Consider the following 25,760-nt stretch of genomic DNA (forward strand, 5'->3'; position numbering starts at 1 on the left):
TGCAGTCTATACAGGTAGCTGACATGAAAGTGCAAATGAAACTTACAGTGTGTATAACATTTGTAAAAATTCCTCTATTCCACCACATTTAAATTTTGTATTGATGAGAGTAAGGTACTATGCTTCTGCTTTATCACAGAAGTGGATGTCAAAACTTGAGAGCTTAGTTACTTAATATCAGAATCAATAATTAGCAAAGAGGAGCCACGCAAATCAAACATATATCTTCAAGGGTTAAATCCAGCTGTTATTTTTTCTGTTTCATCAACATTGGCTCTAAAGCAATCTAATTTCTCCAGCTATTTCTGAAAGATCTTTGAACAGTTGATGAACTAGCACAGTTACAGTGTATTATTAACATTTACTTTCCATACACATTTTTCTTTGTCTATAATGAGTACCTTATAACAATTTACCTTATAAATCCTCAAGATTCTCATAGATTCTGTTTTTTGTTCCCTTTTCATCAAATGTGAAGAATGAATTTTAGGCTGCCCATCAACTCATGATCTTTGTATATCCCCAAGCCTTATTAGCTCACATACTTCTGTTACTCCCTGGAAGAGAAACTTTGAGGGAGTATGTGAAGTTGCTTTATCATTGGGAGAAGGGATTAAATGTATGCCATATTGTGGAAAGAGATATGAACCATGTTAAAAGGATCTGGCAGAAATACCTGCAGTGAATAGCTTAATATATGAGCACGTGAATGTTTTGCACAGGTTTACATGTAAACACATTCTAGCCTGGCAACCTTTATGAATTCTCTGATTTCTCAGTCGCAGGGTATCAACATTCAATATTTACATTTAATTTAATTTATATTTAATTTAAAATTTAATAAATATGTATATTTATTTAATTAATAAACCATTTATTATTCCTTCTTGGGGTTTAGAGATGGCAGTGTGGAAAATTATTTTGTTTATTGATTTGAATAGAACACTAAAAATCATCAAATAAAAGAAACAGCATAGGAGCTAGAATTAGAATACAGTCTTGAGTTATTTCTTTTGTTTTATTCATGAACACATGAATTCATTCCTTTATCCTAAATGAGCAGAAGGAATTATCTACTTGATAGATTATGTGAAGGAAAAAGATAGTTGAACAAGTAGAAGTATTTTGTAAACTAAGTGACACTGCTAACTTTTAGCTATATTATAGTGATATTTTTTTCTTAAGTAAAATGAAAATAACTCCACTTTTAAGATGGTAGACCTAATAGACTGAGTATGCTATTTATCTCTTTCCTGGCTGATAACTAATTGAAAAGATAGTAAAGAAGTATAAAGATTTTACATTTAAGTCTTAATTTATCTTGAGTTATTTTTATATGGTGAGATACAGGGATCCAGTATCATTCTTTATCACATGGCTATCAAATTTCCCAGAACCATTTATTGAATAGAGCATCCTTTCCAAAGTCTTCAATTTAAGCCCTAAAACCCTAACAATTCTAGAAGTAAACATAGGAAAAACTCTTCTGGACATTGGCCTAGGCAAAGAATTTATGGCTAAGACCCCCAAAACAAGCATGGTAACCAACAAAAATAAATAAGCGGGGCTTAATTAAACTAAAAAATTCTGCATAACAAAGGAAATAATCAAGAGAGTAAGTAAACAATTTACAGAATGGGAGAAAATATTCACAAACTATTTATCTGACAAAAGACTAACATCAAACAAATCAGCAAGAAGAAAAAAATAGAGCCCAGACGAGGCCACTGTTATCACTTCCCCAGATTAGTTAGGCTTTGCTAAAACCCCATTTGGTTAGGCTCTCTGGTAAAACAACTTGAGTATAGGCACTATCTTGGTTTATTTCCAAATGGTTAGTTTTCCTGTTTTCCTGCTGGAAGCACAAAGGGATTTTTCTCAGATCTTCATGGTTAGAACTTGGTAGGGGTCCTGGGAATTAAACTCAAGAAAGGATGGGGGAGGGGGTTCTCCTGAGTCTAAGGCACCCTATGCCTCCAGCAACTTGTCAATTAAAGTTTATTGTGCTCCTATTAATTCTAGCTTTAGTTGTGGGCTTTTGCACCTGGGGCTTTTTTTGTTTGTTTGTTTGTGTTTGTTTTCTCATAAGCTATAATTCTCTCTATCCAACTATCTTTCTTTTCAGTTTTGGGGCAGTAGGGTGCTTTGTGAGCTCAATTCTAAAGTGAATCTAAGAAGAGTTATGGATTTTAAGTTTGTTTAGCTTTTGATTTTGTTCTGAGGATGGGTGTGGCAATTTCCAAGCTCTTTATATATAATATTAAAAACCAGAACTTTAGGTATTTCTTAAAAATAACTGCCTGTAGCAATTAATCACTGTACCTCATTTTTGTAAGATCTTTGGCAAGGTCAAAATAAAGAATCGATAAATTGGAAAATAAAGCAATGTTGGGTCATGAATAAAAGAAGCAGAAGATAACTACTTACTGATTGGTTGGACGTTAAACTCTGTTTATAATAAAAATTCATAGAGAGATTTTCATTTGCCTACTTTATTTAAACAATAGTCATTTTTTCCCTAATTTTAATTAGCTTCTTTCTGCAATATGAGTTTTTCTGGGGCCCTTTTTATAGTCATGTTACCTGCTGTTTTCTTTATGGTCCAATTTACATCTTTTGGGAGTAGACAGGTAGAATTTCAGAATGATTTAGGAACCAGCTGGATACAGTAACTTGCCATTTTTTTTTTTTTTCTGCCTACGAAGAGAACATCTGGTAGATATACTGAGATGGAGTGTGCTTTTGTCTTCACGATGAATCAGACATCTTCCTGTATTTCCATTCTAAAAAGAACATGTTGCTATGGTGCTTTTAAAAAAATCAAACTTGTAAATAACAATTTGTCAAGACATACTGGCAGAATTATGTTCTATTTTAGGGTCTCGAATGGAATGCATGGTCACTGCACAAAGAGTTTGGGGAAAACAGTATGAGTTGAAATCATGCCTGCCATGGTCTTCTTTAGGTTGTTAAATCTCCTGCTGTGAAAACATAGGAAATATTAATAATCTGACAGGAACTGTCAAGGTTCCTACGGTGGTCTTATGCCAAGCAGGCTTAGTGATACTTGAAGGAAAATAATCCTAAACTAGCTGGAGTAAAACCTGACTATAAAACTGTTATGATTTTAAAGTTTTTCTTTTAACATTGAAAACAGTGTACCTTCCTGAGACTAAGATCAAAATTTCTAATTTTTTTGATATTGTATATTAATGATAATTGGCTGACTCTGTCATTTAGCTTTCTATTCTGCCAGATGGTATGTAAGGAGAGGATGCATTTAAGTACATATATATGACACACATGAAAGTCTTACTTTACAAATTTCAAACTTGATCTTGATTGGAACTAGCTCTATTACCTTGTCTCCTTCATAGACTCCTTTTCCCTCATCATATATCACTACCACAACTGGCCAAATAAACTCTCAGATATTAAAGATATTCTGCTGATGGCAATAGCCATCATTATTTATACCTTTGCTTGGTTATTTCCTCATAGCTTTACACTATAGAAACTGCTTCTTGACAAATGCACTTAAGTATTCATCCAAAAATATTTTCTATTCTGAAAGATTCTTAAATTTCATTCAAATGACAATACAATAAAATTATGCACAAATCAGTTTTATCTTCATCGGTCTCACTTTGCCATTAGTTGAAGTCACCACAATTGCATGTGTGATCTACAGAAAAAACTTTCTAATTAATTTTTCCAAATGCATTTCTACCTTTGTTTTATCATTTATATATATATATAACATAGTGATGGACCTTTTCAAAAAGCAAATTTAACTAGCATGCCCCCTGCTCAGAACATACACTGTTTTTCCTTTACTCTTTTTATAATGACCTATAGGGCTCTGCATAGTCTGGCTCCAAACCATCTCTCTGCAGTCTGGCATTCTGCACTCAGTATCACTCAGCTTCTTCTTCTTCTTCTTCTTTTTTTTTTTTTTTTCACACGTTAGGCTTACATCACCAAAAGGTATTCTTCATAATCTGCATGTTGACTCCATTGTTGGGAGTCTCCCATTCTTCACCTCTCCCAGCTCTTCCTACTTTGAGTTTGATTAATTCCTACTCATCCCCCAAAGGAGCACCTCCTTCTTCTCAGCACCAGGTCAGTTCTCTTGGAAAATAATGTCAGCTCCTCACACCTCTCCTCCATAGAACTCACTACTAAGCGACTGTCATGCCTGAAAAGAACATGCGCCAAACAGATGCGCTGAATCTTGTCTGATATTTAATTGAGAGAGGCATGCATGTGCTGAGAAGTGTATTCCCAGCACATTTTTATGTGTGTGTACATGCACAGGCATACATTAAAAGGAAAAGAAAGAGAAAGATTGAAAGAACAATGTAGAACTGACACCTTTCTAATTAATGATACTTTTTAAAGAAGTTGAAATATGTGCTGGTATTTGAACTGAAATGCAAATGGCTTTTTATTATGTTGCCATGTGATGTAACACAATAATTATGTCTTGTTTCACCTTTAAAAGCTAATACAGTTGATCTTATTATGCACAAAGTCCAATTTGCAAATTCATGTGCTCATCAAAAGTTATTTGTAGCCCCCAAAGCAATACTTACTGCACTTTCATGCGTATGCACATGAAAGTGCACATGTGACTCTAGACATACGCAGAGCTACAAACATTTTGAAGCAAACTCACACATGCCCAGTTGAGATATAACAAGATCCACTGTCTTCTCGTTTCAGATCTCAGACACAGATGACCACAGAATGAAAAAGGTCAAGAGGGGCGGCGCCTGTGGCTCAGTGGGTAGGGCGCCGGCCCCATATGCCAAGGGTGGCGGGTTCAAACCCGGCCCCGGCCAAACTGCAACAAAAAAATAGCCGGGCGTTGTGGCGGGCGCCTGTAGTCCCAGCTGCTCGGGAGGCTGAGGCAAGAGAATCGTGTAAGCCCAAGAGTTAGAGGTTGCTGTGAGCCGTGTGACGCCACGGCACTTTACCGGAGGGCAGTACAGTGAGACTCTGTCTCTACAAAAAAAAAAAAAAAAAAGAAAGAAAAAGGTCAAAAGCAGAGCAGTATAATAGGAGAAGCTCTAACTATGGGGTCAGTTGGAGGAAGCTGAAACCTAAATCTGGCACCTGTAGTGAGGTTACCCCAGGCAAGCCTCTTTACACTCTGAACTTGCTTTTCAGTTTTTTGAAATAAAGAAGATAGTTTCTATATCAGCTCATTTCACAATCCCAAAGATGTGGAAACAGCCCAAGTGCCCATCAACCCATGAATGGATTAATAAACTGTGGTACACGTATACCATGGAATACTATTCAGGCATAAAAGATGCAGACTTTGTATCTTTTGAATTTACCTGGATGGATTTGAGGAATATTCTCCTTAGAAAATTATCTCAAAAATGGAAAAGCAAGCATCCCAGGTACTCAAAACTAAATTGAAACTAGTAGATTAAATTCAAGAAAGGGGGAAGGGGGTAGAGTAAGAGGTTTGGTAAGCTCTAACCCAATGGGTATAATGTATGGGTATATGACAATGCAGGGGTATATGGCACACCTCCTGAGTGAAGGACTTAGCTACAACGTGGACTTCCCCTTCCAAATACAAACAATGTAACCAAATAGTGCAATAGTACGTACCCTCATATTTATCTGAAAAAAAAAAAAAGACAAAAGAAAATAGAATCTACCAAAATTAGTTGCTATGATTTAGATTACAAATTTTTTTCATACTTGTAATCCTAACACTATGGGTGGCCAAAAAGGGTGGAATGTTTGAGCTCAGTAGCTCAAGAATGAAGGGAACAGCATTTACCCAGAAAGATTATTATTGTGATGGTAAAATAGTGGATGCTTTAACAATTTAATCCATATCACTAAATGGTATTGAAGAAAATCTGAGATAAATTAATCTTCTGTATATGACTCTCATTTCATTTTAAATCAGGTACAATTTTTGTTCTGCATGGAATTTAAACCATTTATTTGGCAAAATTATCAGACATGGCAAGTTTTTTCTTTCTTTTTTTTTTTTTTTTTAGAAAGAAATGGATATTTGAGCCAAAAAGTAAAATTTAATATCTAGTTGTTTTATTTTGTTTCTAATATGCTACCTTCAGTTGGAAAGTTAATATTCACTAACTTCTTTCTTTCTTTTTTTTTTTTTTTTGGAAGCTATTTATAAAATAACCCTCTAATGAAAATCTGAATTTCACTTTTGACTAATTTCCTTCTATTATAGTGCTAGGAAATCTTATGGAAGAGACTGTCACCTACCTCCAAAGCTATGATCTTTATCTCAGTGTGTGGATGGCTGCCTGCAAATAAAGACAACACTACTCAGCTTCCCTTGCAACTACTTGGCACATACCAAAGTTCTGGCCACTGGGATTGAATACACATGTTATGTGACAGCTTCTGGGATATGTCCATAAAAGAGAGCTGATGAAGGTCCTTTGCTCTTCTCCTATCCTTTCTCCAACCTCCTTGAAAATAAATGCAGATTCATGATTAAATATGTTAATGGAATTTGTTTCTGTAGTAGGTCTTTGGTCTCGGAGATTTGAAGAATGAACCTATGGTACTTAAAGATCAGTGATAAGATAGAATTTCTTAGACAAAAAGCAATAGAGAGAAGGAAAGGCACCAGAGCTTTTAGTGGGAGTGGGGAGCGGGAGACCCAAGTGCAAAATCCTCCCCACAAGTTTTTCATCTAGGAGTTTTATACTGTTTTTGGAATTACACTTTGCCATGACTTGACAGACTTTAATGTTGATTAGCAATAGAATGAGGATATTAACAAATGAATGCAATTCCTCCAGCTCCCAGAAAAAGTGACAGGAGGTCCGCTCCAGAAGGGATTTACGTGAAATATTGAAAATACTACTTTCTTCCTGCCTCACTTATATTTAGAGAGTGCAGTCTGGATAGAAAAGTCTGTTTGCTTGGGCCTAGAAAAGCCTTTAAAGGGGGGAATATTGCATCAATCCTCAAAGTCATTGTTACATAGGACTCTATGTTCAGAAGAACCCCACACTTGATTTATTGTACATTGAAAACCTTCTTGAAATTCTTAAAGATTTTATTTTTGAATTTATGTTTTGTAAGTGAAGTCCTGTGGAACAATGCATATGCATGCGCAAAGGCAATACATGAATGTGTTTCAGATGCTTCTTGCTTTCTCTTACATAGCACTCTTTATGCCCCATGAGGTCAGAATTACAATGGGTGGTGTGTGGGAGTTTAGCAACATGTTACTTTGTAGTCAACAGAATAAGCAGGGAATACTATCAATTTCAAGAGTTCATACTATTTTAAGAAGAATTTGATTCAAATTCAAGGAGAAGACATTAGATTCTAAAAAATGCAAAAGTACCAAGTGTTTCTATCAAATTCTTTCTTACTTGTGTAACTTTCCTGTTCTACGAGCCAAATACTTTAGTGAAAGTGATAACCACAATGAAAGAGAAAGATGAGGCAAGCTATACTTCTTTCTCCTTTCATTCTATCTTAACTCATTGGTAAGGTAAAGGTAGAGTACTACACTGTGCGTATAAAAAGTGAAATAAAAACATCTGAGTCAGCATCATGAAGTGTTTCCACTGTTCTGAATGTATGAGCTATGAAATAGGAAATGTTTAATTTGGGGGAGGTAATTACATGAATTAAATGTTTTTATATTTGCACTTAAAAATAGCATCATAAAATGCAAAAAGTAAATGGTGAAATTCACGTTAATAACTTAGTATTTTAACTTCACTTTCCATAGAAGACTATTTAATAACAAATTAAAAATAAAAGAAGAAGAAAAAAAACCCTAACAAACTGAGAGAGAAACCAAAGAGGAAAGTAACTTCATATATTAATACCTTTAAATGTACATTTTTCTATTTTCTGAAGTATTTTCATTTTGAACTACACTGGAAAATTAAAGATCTATTCCTGTGCAGAAAGGGGGATTGCTAGGAATCATTCTTGGTCTGTGAGATTGAGGTGCAGACCCTATGAATGGCAAAAAAGGAAAGCTGGAAGCAGGTTAGGTTCCATATGACTGCCAAGACTTGTAAACCAGTCATGGGCTGTTCACATCCAGATTTCTCTGAGCCAGAAATAAACTTCTATCATGTTTAACCAACCATTTAGGGGAGGCTCTGTTATTTGCAGCTCCACCTAATCTTAACTCACAGTAGCAATGACTTGAAGAAAAGAGGTTTTAAAAGGAGCCCATCTCACTGGCATGCATCTTTCATTGCAGCCACCATTTTAAAGACACAAAGAGGCCTTATTTAGAACACAAATGATCACAAAAATGAGTCAATAGGTTCCTAATGTTCTGATGTACATTTATATCTTGATTTACAAAATCTAAGCAGCCCTAGCAAATGAGATTTGCTTGGATGTAGATCCCTGAATTTTAGCAAATTAGTATTAGTTGCTTTTTTTATCAGAGACATATTTTCTATATTATATGAATATATTTTAAAAACAAGAAAATAATTATAAAAATAGAGTGATGCTTTAGGTATTGTCCTCGTATTAAAACAAAAATGTCTAATGAGGAGACAGGCAGAAGGAAATCTGGTGACACATGAAAGTGTAATGAAATATTTACGCATTTAGCAATGAAAAAACATGCCATTGGAATAATTGCTTACAAAGACAAGGATCTGGGAAAGTAAGTGAGTCAATTGAATTAAAGTTGAGAACTGTTATAAAATATTTACTAATTGAACTTGGTATAGAAATTGGAAAATTTAGAAAAGGGAAAATATCTAGCTGGGAATGGAAATTAAAATCATCAGCTAAATATTTTGAATCTGACCTTGATAAAAAGGAAATAATATTTTATTAAAATTAAACAACAACACTGAATCAAATCAGGTGCAGAGATTCTACAGATTTTCCTAATTCCTGAAAGACAGGGAGGCCATGACCTAATAACATTAAGGAGGATAATTCTCAGGTATTATTGAAAATAAACCAAGGGAAAAATGGAAATGAATTAAACCAATTAGGCATGTAAACCCAATCAATTAGATAAGAAATGATAGTAGGTTGGCACATATGGTGCAATGTAAATAAAATTATAGTAATTTAAGGAAACAGAATATTTTTTAAAGGGATTTAAATTTAAGGAAATTATTTTATTATTGTATTGATTGCCCAACCCTCTTTGATGATAATACCACCTTATACTTAGTGATTAAATTGTTCCCTCAGAAAATAAAGACATAAATAATCAATGAATACTAATCAGTGTAGCTTACAGAATCAACTTTTTATTGAACATAATTGCTCATAGATCTATGTATGTTCTCAGCTAAAAAGTGTATTGCCCCAAATGAAATATAGATACAAGTCCATGTTTGTAAGCTAAGATTTTATTTTGCCATTAAAGTAATAATAATATTCATACTCTATGAATCAATCAAAATATGACTCAATGTACTTTTAATAAAATTAATGAGTAGATTCAATGTTTGCTTTTGCAGTAATGATGTGAGCGAGGAGGTCAGATAATAACATTTGTTAAATTCCTTGTGCGTGCCTCTGGTCACACTTCTTTTATCCTCACAAAAGTATTGTAGAGATAAATAATTCCATCATTCTATATCACGTAAGTCCAGAAAGAGGTAGCTCAGTAAAGGGAGGTAAGTGGCCTAAAGTCACATGCTAGAAAGTCAATTAAAATCTGGTATAGTAGAAAGAGGAGCTATAGAGGCATGCAGCCATCTAGGCAGTAGCATTGTCTGTAGAAGTTTGTGATGTCAAGTTTGGGAAGATTAAAACAGTCCTGCTAGTTCATCTACAAAACTACAACTTTAATCAAGTTTCAATGTGCACTACTGACCCTACCCACCAGTAAGTTCCACATGAAGCCAATGGAAAAAGAGATCATAAAGACAGATGGAGCCATTGGATTCATGCACAATTATTGCCTTATGTTCTTTTATATGATCCTTGTAAAAATAGGTCAGCTTAGCTGTCTTACTCAGATGAAAATGTAATAAATGTTTACACAATTCATTACTTAAAGAATCTAAATTTAATTTCCTGCTTGGACTTCTGTCTGTAATAAAAATATAGAGGAAACAGCATGCATTATTTACCTCTTGAGAATGACAAGTCATAAAGTAGGATCTTTGAGATAGGAAAACTAGTTGTTTCTATAGTTTGTTGTTCCAATCACTGCAACTGTCATCATCATCAACATATATTGATTTTACCATATTATTAATTTTGCCTATTTATCAACTAACTTCATTTATAAAGGTCACCAAAATTATACGGTTTGTCATTGTGTGGCTAGGCATAGAAACGTGAATTCTCATGCATCATTAAAATACCATTAAATTGACCTTTAAAGATATGGCAAATTTTGTAAATTGCTGAATGTAATTTCAACATTTCTTGAAGGAGAGAGAATGTTAGAATCAGAAATTTCACCATGAAAATTTAATTGTTAAAGCATCATTCACTGACAACATAAAGTGATGAATTTTGAGGACTCTCTCCTTTCAGAAACCCTTATCTACGTCTTGCTTACTAAAATTTTAATGTTTAAATTTTAATGGGTAAATTTTGTCCTATTAGAAAAAGTCCTTGAATGTTGAGATATTTTCAACAAATATAAGTTAACTATGTTAAAAGTCTGTCTTTTGGGAAAGCTAACTAAGGAAAGTGAGCACTAGTAACGAATAGGTTGACAAAACAGTAGGAAGAGCATTTAAAACTTAATTAAAACAATAGAGAACTGACAGATAAAAGGATTAAAAAATATATCAAAGGTGAAATTGCCTATTTCACAATTTATACAGCATCTCTGCTTTCATTTAATGAAAGACTATAAATCTCTGTACGTATTCATAGTTTTAATTTTATTTTAACAAAATTAATGGTCTAAAAATTTAGAACGTACAAATGCGGGTACAAAGGTGATTATATGAGTATTCCCAAAGAAAATATGTTTTCCGTGTGCTCAAACATGCTTTTGTGGTAAATGCACATATTAGCAGTTAAATTTATGTGTATGTTTTAATCATTATCTGAGATTTACTTAAAGGGGAGAAAAGAAAACTTGGTTATATAACGGACACGTAAGAGAAGAAAATAAGAGTTGTTCCAGGAATTGAGAAATCGTAGCAGCTGAGGTTAAAATCACCATCACCATGCTCTATTATAAGAAAAGCATAAAGCACACCAACCAAGCAGACAAGACTACGAAACTAAAATCCAGGAAAAAATATAGTTTTCTTGTTTAATGTAACTTCCCCTTGCAGTTTTATTTTTTATAGTATTTACTCATTTCCATGCTAATATGTTTTGCTAAAAATGAGGGCTATGTTGTATACGTGCATTGGTTTTATATTTTCAAAAAATGGGTGATCTCAAAAACAGAGACTTTCACCCTGGAGAGGTGGCTCAGCCTATAATATTAGCACTTTGGGGAGGCAAAAGTGGGTGGATTGCTTGAGCTCATGAGTTAGACCAGCCTGAGCAAGAGCAAGACTCTATCTGTACTAAAAATAGCCAGGCATTGTGGCAGGCACCTATAGTCCCAGCTGTTTGGGAAGCTAGAGGATCACCTTAGCCCCCCAGTTTGAGATTGCTGTGAGCCAACAGCACTTTACCCACGGTGACAGAGACAGTGTAAGACTCTGTCTCAAAAAACAAAAACAACAACAACAACAAAAAGAAATTCAGAGACCTCCAGCTTGAGTTTCTTTCCCTTGCTGTTTATATGAAATATGTAATGTGAAATTATATTTTAGGATACTAACCATGGCATCAGTAATTCTTTAATTTTTTTTTCACTTTTAAACATTGATAAAGTTTAATGCCGGTGAGATGATGGGGAAATACATACCTAGTTGGGAAGTGGGTAAGTTGGGAGAAAGTTTTAAAGGCAATTTGGCAGAATCCATCAAAGATTAAAATGTGAATCTCTACAACCCAGACATTTCTAGTATCAGACATTTCTTCTAGTAATTTATTTTGCTGATTTCTTCCTCCAACTGCACTAAAATACATATCCAAGGTTGTTCACTACAGTAGGGTGCGGTAGTAGGGTAGCAAATTCCAGTAGTCATAGCTACGTGCAAAGCTAAGAGGGAGGATTGTTTGACCCCAGGAGTTCAAGGTTACAGTGAGCTATAACCATGCCATTGCATATAAGTCTGGTGACAGAGTGAGACTGTGTCTTATGGTTTTAAAAGTCTCACTAGGCGAATGTCAAAATGTCAGCAAGACCGAGTTCCTTTTTGGAAGCTCCAGGAGAGAGTCTGTTTCCTTGCCTTTTCTGGCTTCTGGGGGCTGCCTGCATTCCGTAACTCACGGCCCCTTTCTCCATCTTCAAAGCTGGCAATGGTGAGGCAAGTCTTTCTCATGCTGCCCCCTTTCCTTCTCGGATCACAACCAGGAGGTTCTCTGCTTTTAAAGATTTATATAATGAAGTTGAACCCACCAGGATAATGCAGGATAATCTCCCTATATTAATGTCTGTAACCTTAATAACACCTGCAAAATCTCTTTTCCTATGTAAGGCAACATGTTCCCAGGTTCCGAGGATTAGAACATAGACACCTTTTGGGAGCCACCATGCTGCCTGTGTCAGTAAGTGTCAGTAAGGCAACAAAGAAATTAGTCAAAATAAAGAACCCAGGAGCTGAGGGAGAGGATAGAAGGAAGGGGAGGTAGAAGACGAGAACCAAATGCCAGGAGTGCATTGGAAGACTCAACATAGTTCTGTGGTAGGAGGTGTGTGATGTGTGTAAGGATAGTTTGTCAGACTGTGGACGTCTTGAGTACCAGGGACAGCATTTGCTCCCTATGTGAAGGCCAAGAACAGAAGCAGATGTGCATACTCCTGAAGAGAATCATGGAGGTAGTGTGGACACAGGAGCACCCACAAGGCCTCACCACACCTGTCCACCCATTGAAGTTGGCCCAGGGGAGCTGCTGGGAGGTTAGGGCAAAAGTGGGAACACCCTGGTTTCTGTCATTTCATCTTCTCTCTTACTGTCTTAACCAAGAACTCCCAGGAGCCACCTGGACTGCTTTTTTTTTTTTTTTTATTGTTGGGAATTCATTGAAGGTACAAGAAACCAGGTTACACTGATTGCATTTGTTAGGTAAAGTCCCTCTTATAATTGTGTCTTGCCACCAAAAGTTGTGTCACACACCATGATCCCACCCCACCCTCCTTTTATCTCTCTGCTCTTCCCTTCTTTCACACCCTCCCTTCTTCCCCCTCTCTGCTCTTCCCTTCTCCTACCCTTCCCTCCTTCCCTCTCTGTTCTTCCCTCCCTGCATCCCCCACAGTGTACTAGGTTATTAATTGTCCTCATATCAAAATTGAGTACATAGGATTCATGCTTCTCCATTCTTGTGATGCTTTACTAAGAATAATGTCTTCCACTTCCATCCAGGTTAATACAAAGGATGTAAAGTCTCCATCTTTTTTCATGGCTGAATAGTATTCCATGGTATACACATACCACAGCTTGTTAATCCATTCCTCGGTTGGTGGGCATTTAGGCTCTTTCCACATTTTGGCTTGTAAATTGAGTGGCGATAAACAGTCTAGGGCAAGTGTCCTTATGGCAAAAGGATTTTTTTCTCTTTTAGGTAGATGCCCCGTAATGAGATTGCAGGATCAAATGGGAGATCTAGCTTGAGTTCTTTGCGGGTTCTCCATACTTCCTTCCAAAATGGTTGTATTAATTTGCAGTCCCACCAGCAGTGTAAAAGTGTTCCTTTCTCTCCACATCCACATCAGCATCTGCAGTTTTGAGATTTTGTGATGTGGGCCATTCTCGCTGGGGTTAGATGATATCTCAGGGTAGTTTTGATTTGCATTTTTCTAATAATTAGAGATGATCATTTTCTCATATGTTTGCTATCCATTTGTCTCTCTTCTTTTGAGAAGGTTTTATTTATCTCTCTTACCCATTAATATATGGGATTCTTGGCTTTTTTCACGTGGATTAATTTCAGATCTTTATAGATCCTACTTATCAAACTCTGATCAAAATATGCAAATATCCTTTCCCATTGTGCAGATTGTCTATTTGCTTTGGTTGTTGCCTCCTTAACTGTACAGACAAAATGAGACTCTGACAAAATGAGACTCTGCTTCAAAAAAAAAAAGGCAAAATTCTTTAATTTTAAGCAACAACAAAATTTGAAGCCATTTTATCCCAATGAATTTAAACTACATAGGTTTTTTTTTTTTTTAAATCTCGTGGTTTAATACTCTTAAATGTTCTGAATACAAATGTCAGAAAAATAACAATTGATTTCATTTCTGACACTTTTGCCAACTAGTTTGTTTGCCCATAGTCTTTCCAGTTTCTGAATTAAGGGAAATACTAATCCTGGTTCCTATTAAATGTTATATTTTTAATTACATTTATTTATTCACCAATTTATTACACAAATATATGTCAAGGACAAGATATTGAAAACAAAGATAAATCAAAGATAGTTTACTTAATATGTTTAATGTAATGCCTCTCGTATACTATGTATATAACACTATTATAGAATTATTATAACACTCTTCCTATACCTCCCATCATGACTTAAAATTATTATTATCATCTAGCCTTTGTTAAAATATTTTCAAGTGTGGTGGCCATGGTATCATGCAAAATATGGGAATTTTTTTGGTGAGCAGTTCTGGTAGTACAAATTTCTTCTTTTTTTAGAGTAAGTTAAACCTCCCCATAATATGTTGCCATTTTCTTTCTATTATTGTTCTGTTTAAGGCAACTGAGAATATTTCCTTATCTACAGCATACCTTTTAATATTTGAAAATAGTTTTTCAGTCTTTATTCACTACCATGTTTGAATGCTAATCTGATTATTGTGTAAAATAGGGATTTAAAGTCAATAACACTGAGAATTTTTTTTTGTCTTTTAGAAAACATTCTGATTATTGTAGCACCAATTTTTCCTTCCTTTGTAGAAATAAATTTGGCTTATTTGCTTTGATTCTGGAAACTTTTAGAACATTATATTTATCTTTGTTACACCCAAACTTCCTAAACTTGTACAGCAACATATCATCTACATGTGAAGCACTTTTTATTCTTTATAATTCTTCTCTGCTTTAGAGATGCCCTTTCAAGTTCAAGTTGACTGTGTTTCTCCATCTCTCCGAATTTTTTTTTATTTGTTGCTTGTTTGTTTCCCTATACATTTTATCTATTATCTTTGAAAAATTACTATTAGGATGGTTTTGAGACATTGCAATATACTCTGAATAAATTTTAATATTTATCTTGTATTTTTAAGAAGTAGCCATAGTGGAGTGATTGAATAATATGTCTAAAATTGGCATCTGTGGATTAGAAGAAAAGGTCTGTTCCCTTTATCTGCAACTTTCAGCAAGTTATTTAGCCTTTTTGTGCCTCACTCTCCTTATGTAAAAAATGGAACTAGTGATGGTATCTACCTCACAGGTTTTCTATGAAAAATAAATAGTTGCGATAAGTAGAGATTACATAGGGAATAGATCTGGAAATTGATATTTTAAGGGAAGCAAGTTTACCTCCACCATCTTGGAATTTTGACTGGGCCCAAGAGTTAAATTGACCCAACTCAGATTAATAGGAGAAAAGCATATACATTTATTAAAATATAAGTTTTATGTGACATGGGATCCCTCATACAGAAATGAAGACTCAACAAAGCAATTAGAGTGAAACAGTTACTGTCCTGAGTTGGACAAAGACCAGTAACTTGTGAAAACATGACTATGTAAAGGGGCTAAGGCTTGGGGAGTTAATCATGAGGAAGAGAGGAGGAAGGTAAGAGTTATATTATAAAGTTTGTTTGTATAGATTTCTCTAGACTGTACTTCCCGTCCCTGGTGACAGGAATGTTACTCTCCCCCAGCATACGAACAGCACACCCCATATGGGGATTTTCCTCCTGCTTTCAAGACAAAAAATGGCAAGTCAGAGAGTCTTTCTTTTATCCACTGTTTTTCAAGTGCATTTGCTCAAACTAATACTTACGCCAAGGTGAGGTGGCATATTTGGGGTAGCACATTTTGCCACCTTCAGTATACACATAGATGTAGTTACACAAATATAGACATGGATATGGATTTGGAGCTGGATATCAGTGTCGAGGTAGACATAGATTTAAATGCTTAGAATTTTGCCTGGCCCAAATTGAAATATCAGTAAATATTGGTCATTACCTCTCTTGTACCTTTGGATTAAGGTGAAATCCTTTGGCCTAATTTCCCATTTTATTAACTTAAAATATATTCATATCATCTATTGTTTTCTTATTCAGAACTTCAAAATTTTATTGTAAATATTTCTATGTTTTCATGTATAGCTGCATTATCCTCCTGCATCACATAAAATTTAGTACATTTACTCTAAACTTTGTTTCGTAACTTTCTTTTTTTTTTTTGTAGAGACAGAGTCTCACTTTATTGCCTTTGTTAGAGTGCCGTGGCGTCACACAGCTCACAGCAACCTCCAACTCCTGGGCTTAGGTGATTCTCTTGCCTCAGCTCCCAAGTAGCTGGGATCGCAGGTGCCCTCCACAACACCCAGCTATTTTTTTGTGGTTGCAGTTTGGCCGGGGCTGGGATTGAACCCGCCACCCTCAGTATATGGGGCCGGCACCTTATCCACTGAGCCACAGGCCCTGCCCTGTTCTGTAACTTTCTTTTTTTTTTTTTTTTTTTTTTTTTGGATTTTGGCCAGGGCTAGGTTTGAACCCGCCACCTCTGGCATATGGGACCAGTGCCCTACTCCTTGAGCCACAGGCACCACCCTGTTCTGTAACTTTCTTTGTATATCACTTGCTAAATGGTAGGACTTTCTGCCTCTTTAAAGGGAAGGGAGACATGTTTTTTCTCAGTGGTTCCAAAGTATCCATTGTACCAGGAGCCAGGTAGCTACCTAAGATATTGCTTTGCTTCTCCAGTTCCCAAACTATTATAGAACCTAAACTTGTACTTTCAGCTTTTGCTTATCAGCCTGTTTAGCCAATTTTCTGCAGTTAGGTGAAGGAGGATGGCACAGAGTCCCAACTGTTGCAAATGCCACTCCCAAATCATCATCTAAACAGTGCCCCTGTCCTCTATCAATTTATGGTGGCATTAGCCCTCCCAAGAATCACTCTTACCTATGCAGCTGTTTTCACCACTCTTTGGCTATTATTTTTATTGGCTATAAATCTGATCCATTACCTTCCTCTTTCTCTTCTACTCTCTCACTTTCTCTCAAAATGGTCTTCTATACCATTTACTATGCTTCTAAGTAGAAAGGGTAAGTGATAGTGATGTACTGATACTTAGTTTCTTATCCCAAGTTTACCTTAAAACAAAAAGATCAAGGTAATAGTGGCTAAGTGAATTTCTTTGTTGTACCAGAGTCTCATAGATCTATTCTTATTCACCTTCAGTTTAGTTTAGCCTTAATAATCACTACCAACTCTTTCAAGACACATCTTAAATGTAGCAGATAGCTAAGGGGAATTGGCAAGATTTATACATCTATAACTATTTGTTCCTTCTCACATCTTCATAACATCTGTTTGCAAACACTTACCATCATTTCAAATTTAATTAATTTTAGTATAACCTTGAATATAGATCATTAGATATCTTTACCAATTTGTTGTAGGATTAATTTTTAATACATTATATTTAGAAAATTATTATATTGTTCCCTAACTTTAATATCAAAAGAATGATTCAGCTGGGTCTCTAGCATACTGCCTAAGTCCTTGGAGCTGCTGCCACTGCTGATTCACTCTTATTTTATATTTGCCGTTAGGCTTACAAGAATATTTCTATGTTATTCTCAGGAATGGTACATTGCTTGCAAATAGCAGGCTATGTGTAAATGCATGAGAAAGAATACGTGACATAATGCAAGGAAAAAGAGAAAGGAAAGGAAAATCTCTCATAGAAACATCCATAACCAAAGTGATGTTCACTATTTTTCAATGTCTTATAAAATTAGCAAAGCTGTCATTTTCAGATGAAGAACTTTTTTGTTATTGTAACATACTATCTGGTCACTTTATCAAGTGCATGATTTCATATGCATGTAATCTTGCTTCAAGTTTTCATTAAAAAGAAAGAAAATATGGGCAAAACTATAATTTGTTGTCAAAAGCATTAAGAGTATTTAGCTCTGTTAGGCACTGAGGAATCAGCTGCTATGATGCTTGTGTTCAATAAATATGATTTAGTGAATTGGGAGTAAGCAAAAAATTGGTGGCTTATTATACATGTCCAGAATGTGTATGAAAACTTACTTTAATTAAAAGCTTAATAATAAGTTCCTTTATTTGCTTAGGAACACTAATATTCTTTCAGAATGACAGTAGTATCCTTACCCAGACAATGATCATTAGTCATGATAGTGAACTTGGATATTCTGCCAACTAAAGACAATTTTACCTGGAACGATTAACTAAATTATTTAAAGGAAGGATGAGAGAGGTCAAAAGAGATATTATTTTTGTTAACTTTCTAGCTCACTACACAGTGTATGTCGAAACTTCTGTAGCCTCAAAATAAGCAGGTTATTCAATTCAAAATGTGGAGTTGCCACATGGGCAGCTCGAAATTAAACCTAAATTAAATTTCTTACCAATGGCCTCAGTATATACTTCAGTACTTGCCAAAATTAAGGGCAAATGAAGAGAAGAAATTTATAAACTCTTGTGTCTGATTTTCCTACTTTTCATTGTGCTCTCTCTTTGAAAACTGAAATTCCATTTTATGAATTGAAAACATTTATTTTCAGTAAAACTGGTTGTCAGGTTGTAAGAGTGATAGAGAGAAAATTGCAGATAAGTTATATGTTTTAAGAAAAATGTCATAAAGTTATAGTTTTGCTTGGCTTCTAGACCAACATATATCATATATTTCCCCTAAAATTAGAAAGAAAAAAAGAAAAGAAAAAAGAAAGGTGTTCTGTTCACAAAGCAACTCCATTTTAACCAGGCAAGGTAGAACTGAATCTAAGTCACAAGGTCTCATCTATCATGTAGAATTTTATTTCCTTTCAAAATTTAACTATATGAATGCTGAATTTAATTTCATAAGAAGTCAGAGTTTCTGACTAGAACAAGGATAAGCAACAAAAAGAAATTTGGCAAAAGAGGAAATTTCTCCTTCTCTCTGCACCTACCTTAACATACTATGTCTTACTCTCTAAGCTTTAATTATACACTATCCTTTTTTGTGCTATTTTATTAATTTCTTGGTTTTTCTCCCTTTTTAAAAAAATATTGTACCTATATATCATTGTCAAAAGACAAAATTTAAAAAAAGGTATGGTTAAAAATCTAATTGGCTTTTATTCACAATTCCTGAATGTGGACAACTTCCATTCTACAAAATAGAATGAAATAGAATACATTACCCTCTACTCCACAAAGTTGAATAGAGGGTAATGTAAGGGGTTATGTAAGATGTAAAGAAGAAAACAAAAGAATAGAAAAACAACAACAACAACAACAAAGTTGGTTAACGTTGAGTTATTTCAAGTTACTTTTTCATAAAGGTTAAAGCAGAGATGTCTTAATGCTGAGTGAGGTAGACTACAATCTCCTCTTTGCAAGGAAAGCTGATCTGTTTGGGGATCTATTTGCTTTCTTAAAGCTTTGTTCTGATTATGTGGCATTTAGCGTGAGTGACTTCATTTTGCTTTGTCTGGTGTGTTGGTGTTGGTGCCAAGTACAAGAGCTCAGTCCAAAACAAAGCCTGCCATAATTTTTATTTAACATAAGAATATTAGCTAAGTAAAATATATTAATAAAACTCACACCACCTGAATCCATGGTTTGTTAGCAGCTTTATTAAGCGATTTAACAAAATATTCATAAACATTTGAGTAAAATAATTTTAATCAAGACTAATAGAGTTTAACATTGAGTTAGCAGCATAGGAATCTGGAATCAATCTTGAAACTGAATCTTTATTCTACAACCTCTTGAATGATGTGAACTTGTTTGGGCAGATTGTTTTTCCCAAACTTATGTTGCTTTTCATAGAGAGTAAAAGTAGCATTTCCTAAGTGAAAGTAGCATTTCCTAACTATATTATCACCATAGGGATTTCAACAGGTACCACCCATGAAGAAAGTTCCTAGAATATGGTGGCTTAAACATCCAATGTCTCTTTGCAATTTTTGTAACTTCAATGATCTATTATTTTACACCATGTCATAGAATGAGTTGAAGTTGTTCACATACTATTTGCTGTTTATTTCTTCTGATCTGTTTTCTGCCCAAAATTCAGAATTCAAAATTTCACTTTGCATTTAAATTTAAAATGTATGTCCATATAGGTTTTCTTTTTTTCTGTCTGATTTAATCTGAGATCTGAGGCTCTGGCTGAGGTTTCGCTCTGATTGTGACGACAATCCCTTGATCTACACAAAAAAATGCTAGTTGGGATTTGTGTCCTCCTGTTAGTCCCATCTGTTTCATTGCCTGGTAAATCTGGTTTCCAGATTTGAGCCCTGCTAGGCCATCCTGCTGGAGCCCATGTCCTAGTATCGGTTTATACCAGTATATGCACATATTCCTCACGCATGTGTGTGTATAAATCACCACAGGTTAAAATGGAACTATGTCAGATGGCATAGAGTTGTATTAACTATTCACTCCACCATGCATTTCTGGCCTTAAGATTAATTTTGAAAATAAGTTAAGGATGTCTATCTTCATAATAGTTAATTACAAATAGAAGGATTTTGATACTTTAAGTACTATAGAATAACTAGTCTCGCATATTAGCAAACTATTACTATTTCAGGAATGAGATAATTTGTTATTTGTTTTTATAGCTCTACCACTGAAACTAGTCATCATTCAGGCTATAAATTTAGCATGTATATAAAAGAAAATTATTAGATAAAAAAATAAGAGTCCAGAGGTGTTAGCTAACTTTGTTATGATCATATAATAAATTTTATTTATTTATAACATTAAATAATAATGTTATAACTCTAAGTGAGTTGTTCTCAGTCTCAATGTGGAAATCTGTTTCTCATGTACTCACTTTAGTGTAATTGATGAATAATGTATCTTTTCTTTGATTTGAGTATGGAGGGTAAGTAGCATATATTTATAGTGAACATAAAGCCTACATTTAAGGGATTGACTTTGTTTAGTTTATAAGAGTTGGACAAAACTAGTCCTGTTTTGTTTTTAAGTGCTTGGTGATTAAATACTGTAAACTTAACATATGTGCCTACAAAATAAGTTAAGCTATAATTTAATGGAGCTGCAATTAAAATATGTCTTAGTCTTTTGAAGGTGCTATTACAAAACCCCACAGATTGGGTAATTTATAAACAACAGAAATTTATTTTGGGTAGTTGTGGAGGCTGGTAAATCCAAGATCAAGGCACCTGAAGATTCAGTGTCTAGCGTGGGACTGTCTCCTGATTCATAGAAACAGTGCTTTCTCTTTGTTGTCCTCACCTGGTGGAAGGGACAAAGCAGCTCTCTGAAATCTCTTTTATAAAGACACTACTCCTATTCATGAGGGCTCCACCACCTTCTAATACTAGCACATTGGGAGTTAGGATTTCAACATACAAATTTTAGGAGGACACAAATATTCAGAACATACCGTAATTCCATGATCTTCTGATGAAGTTATTTTGCAGTTCATGAAAAAGATGCTTATCAGATAGACACAATATAAAACAGTAACTTAGTAAGCATTTCAATCAAACATAAAATTCACTTATTTGAAAATATGTGAGGAGATTGTGCCTGGAAATGAATTGATTACCTGGATATGGCTGAGTCCTTAAATTGAATTTTCAAGAAGTCTGGTACCATGAACAGTTTCTTTTCACCCAGCATGCCCAGCTGCCTGAAGATAACTAGGAAAGTAAGCCAATTGTGCTAAAGGACCTTACACATATGTCACTTTGCAGTGCTCCAGCTGGAACTCATTTCTGTCAGGTTCCCCCTTTTGCTGTCCCTTACTTCCTGCTGGAAGCTTATCCCACTTGTTGGCATTTCCTCTGGAGCTGATATTTCTCTCCAAACACAGGTTTCTTCCTAAGCTTAGGTTTTGTTTAGGTATGATTCACTGGTCTGCATACAATGACAGCCTTCCCCTCTTCTTGCGGGCATGTAAGCAGATGGAATCCATTTTCCAGAAATTCTCATTGACCTGGAATTCAAAGAACAGAGATCTCCATCCCCACCCCAATCTCTCCCCCTTGAGCCCTCACCACCCTCCCTATGTTCTCATAGTCAGTCACTTTGGCTGATATCTCTGGGATCAGTCTCAATAAACAGATCCCATCCAGAGGCTCAGAATCTGGACAACAGATGCTGACCTGCTTCTGTCTCAGATGAGAACTACTTAGGATATTTTTTTTCTTCTGTTCTTCCTAAGACCTTCTATATCTGTTTTCAGATCCACTGTACCTTCTTTTCTGCAGCTTTTTAAGGGTAGAACCTATAATCATCACAGACACAGAGAGAAGCATTTAAACATTAATTTGAAAAGTGGGCACTACTCTCTGCTGAAATTTCTCACTCTATTTTGTGAAAGAGAGAAAAAAAAATACAACTACAGAAACACAAATACAAGTGAAGACTTAAAATACACTAGATACAGTACTTTTTCCTGCACATAAATTTTACATAATGGCTAAGTGTCAGAGACATGTTATTTACCCTCTTATTAAATTAACTAATCTTGATAAAGTTTAGCATATTTTATTTGCCAAATATAATTTAGGTGAAAATATGATTGTGGAGTATAATTTTGATATGTTATTTTACCCCATATTTTGGCATATCACTATTATAAAAAAACTTATTTTTCAGTATTAAACTTTCTTTATTATTAAAACAATAGTATTTGAATTTGCCCAGGTATGCATTTAACAAAACAACTATTCATCATTTGTATACTTCAAATTATAACTAAGTGCCCCCTCAATAAAGCACTTGCTTCTTTCAATTTATTCTGACTTATAATTTCTGTGGATAGTGAAATTATACATCAACTTCTAATCACGGTTTTATTATTTACTGAATTTAAAAACTTTTGGAGGGCCTCTTTAAAAAATGCAAAAGAATAATGTGTAAGATTGCACAAAAATTCAAATATTTGAAACTTTTCCAAATCCAGTTAGACTTCAATCATTTTCTCCACAATCTGAAACAGATGAAAAATAAAGTGTAGTTTAGTGTCAAAGAGGCAAAAAGGCTAAACAAATCATTATGACTTAAATGAAAATTTAGGAATTTTTTATCATTTATCACTGTCTGAACATGAAAAATTACTATCATACATTATAAAAATATATAAAGATCAGTAGAAAATGCATAAATAAATAAATGAATAAACAATCCATCTATGCTGAGTCTGTGAATTTGACACTCAAGGAAACTGACCAGTGAAGAAATTATTTCAAAAGGAACAGTCAAGGGTTTTTAAGTTCAAGAAATAGAAGGCAGTTTTATGATGGTTATGCTAATTCACCATTGCAAACTAGTCTGTGGGATAATATGAAGTGCGACCATTGTATATGTGCATGTTGATGCACTTGATTCCTAGTCTCAATGTTCAATGCCTAGAAGAGTATCCTCAGATAGATCTATTTAGGGTCAAACTACTAAATAAACTCTTGATTCAGCTTCAGCTCATTAATCAGTTGAGTGAAGCACTGTAATTAGGCTTATGCTTTTAATGAAAATGTGATTGTAAGCAGAGAGTTTTCTTTCACAACATAATATCATATTTTTTAACATCTTGGGATATTCAAAATGCTTTTGATAAGTATTAAAAAGCATAAAAGACAAAGAATAAATGAGTGAATTTTAAAATATATTAAAATAATAGAAAACAATACAGCAATGTATTCTTTTTATTACATTTGTAATACATTTGTTAACTAATTGTGGTTACTGTACTTACATCTTGAAAATACAAAAAAAAAACAACCTTGTTCTCAAAAGCAGCAGTCTTACCTTAAAAAAAAGTCTTAAGTATTAAATGTAACAGAGGAGAAATTGCGCAGTCCCTAAGCATTTTTCCTGGAATGGGGTAATATTTGAGAAATTAAATGTGCATAAACCATTGATGGCTTATAGATGATAAAGATGGAGATATCATGTCATAATTATGCTCTCAATGGGCTGATGAAAATTAATAATGTAATTATGTATGTATAGGTTTGCAACTATAATTTCTTATAATATTCCTCTTTTTCCTAAACAGCTACTGAATGGTCTTCATATTTGTGTGATTTTTATTTTCTTAAAAACACTCTTACTTTTCTATGATTATATTCTTTTTGCTGGGCACAGTGCCTCACAGTTTCAAGACCAGCCTGAGCAAGAGCGAGATCCTGTCTCTAAAAATAAAGCCAGACATTGTGGCAGGCTCCTGTAGTGCCAGCTTACTCAGGAGGCTGAGGCAAGAGAATTGCTTGAGCCCAAGAGTTTGAGGTTACTGTGAGCTATGATGTCACAACACTCTACTGAGGGTGACATAGGGAGACTCTGTCTCAAAAAGAAAAAAAAAAAGAAGGATGATTATATTCTTTTTAGCCACTAATATCTGCTCACAGAAGGAGGGAATGTACTTAGTGATTTAGCTAAGGCTAAATTTGCACTTCACAAATATTTTTTATTCACATCTCACAAGGGCATTAGTATTACCTCTGTGTGAAAATAAAATTTATATAAAATATATTGGGATAAGCATGATTATGTATTATTTATAATTAATATCTATTGAAGATGTAATTCTGTTAAATGAGGTATAGTTTTCATCTATTACCTAAATTTTAGCATTTATTAGGGTACTAGTTTCTTCAGACTCTTTTAATAACCATCAGGTTTTCCTAACTGCTTTATATGTATAATAAAACGAAACAAATAACCCTGGATGGTATTTCATTAGCTTCCTTAGCTTTTCTAATTTTTTTATTTAAAGGTAGGAATAAATGTCACTATTTTAATCAGTAGAATTATTTTCTTCCTGGACAGACAAATCAAGATAGATATCAAATATATCTTCTCTCTTTCTAACTTGTGCTTTAAGCAACATTAAAACTTTATAACATTAAGAATTGGAAAATTAGGGCAGAAAAATGGGTCAGAAGCTGTTGTTGAAAGCTGAAAATTTTACAAATATTTTGTGGTGTAATGTGACTACTTCTATGTACATTAGTAAAGTAGATGCCTTTTACTGAATTTGTAAATCACTTCGAGTTATGGACATTTTAGCAATGTTGATTCTACCTATCCATAAGCGTGGTATGTTTTTCCATTTCTTTTGTTTTGTATCCTCTGATGTGCCTTTCCTCAGAGTTTTGTAGTTCTCTTTTGAGAGATCGTTCATCTCCTGATTAAATATATTCTTATGGGTTTTTTTTTAAACTTTGTACCTATTGTGAATGGTACGGCGTGTTTGATTTGATTCTCACCTTTACTGTTATGGAGATATAGAAGTGCTACTGATTTATGTACATTGATTTTGTACCCTGAGACTTGCTGAATGTAGTTATCAATTCCAGGAGGCTCTTGGTAAAGTCTTTGGGGTTTTCTAATACCGTGTTTCATTTAGGATCAGAAAAGAGCCCCAAAGGCCAAAGAAATCTTAAGCAAAAAGAACAAATCTGAAGGCATCAGATTACCAGATTTCAAAGTATACTATAAAAGTATAGTAACTAAAACAGCAAGCTGCTATTGGTACAGAAAGAGAGATAAAGACCAAAGGAACAGAACAGAGAACCCA

The sequence above is a fragment of the Nycticebus coucang genome, chromosome 1, assembly GCF_027406575.1.
Source record: "Nycticebus coucang isolate mNycCou1 chromosome 1, mNycCou1.pri, whole genome shotgun sequence".
Classification (NCBI taxonomy): Eukaryota; Metazoa; Chordata; class Mammalia; order Primates; family Lorisidae; genus Nycticebus; species Nycticebus coucang.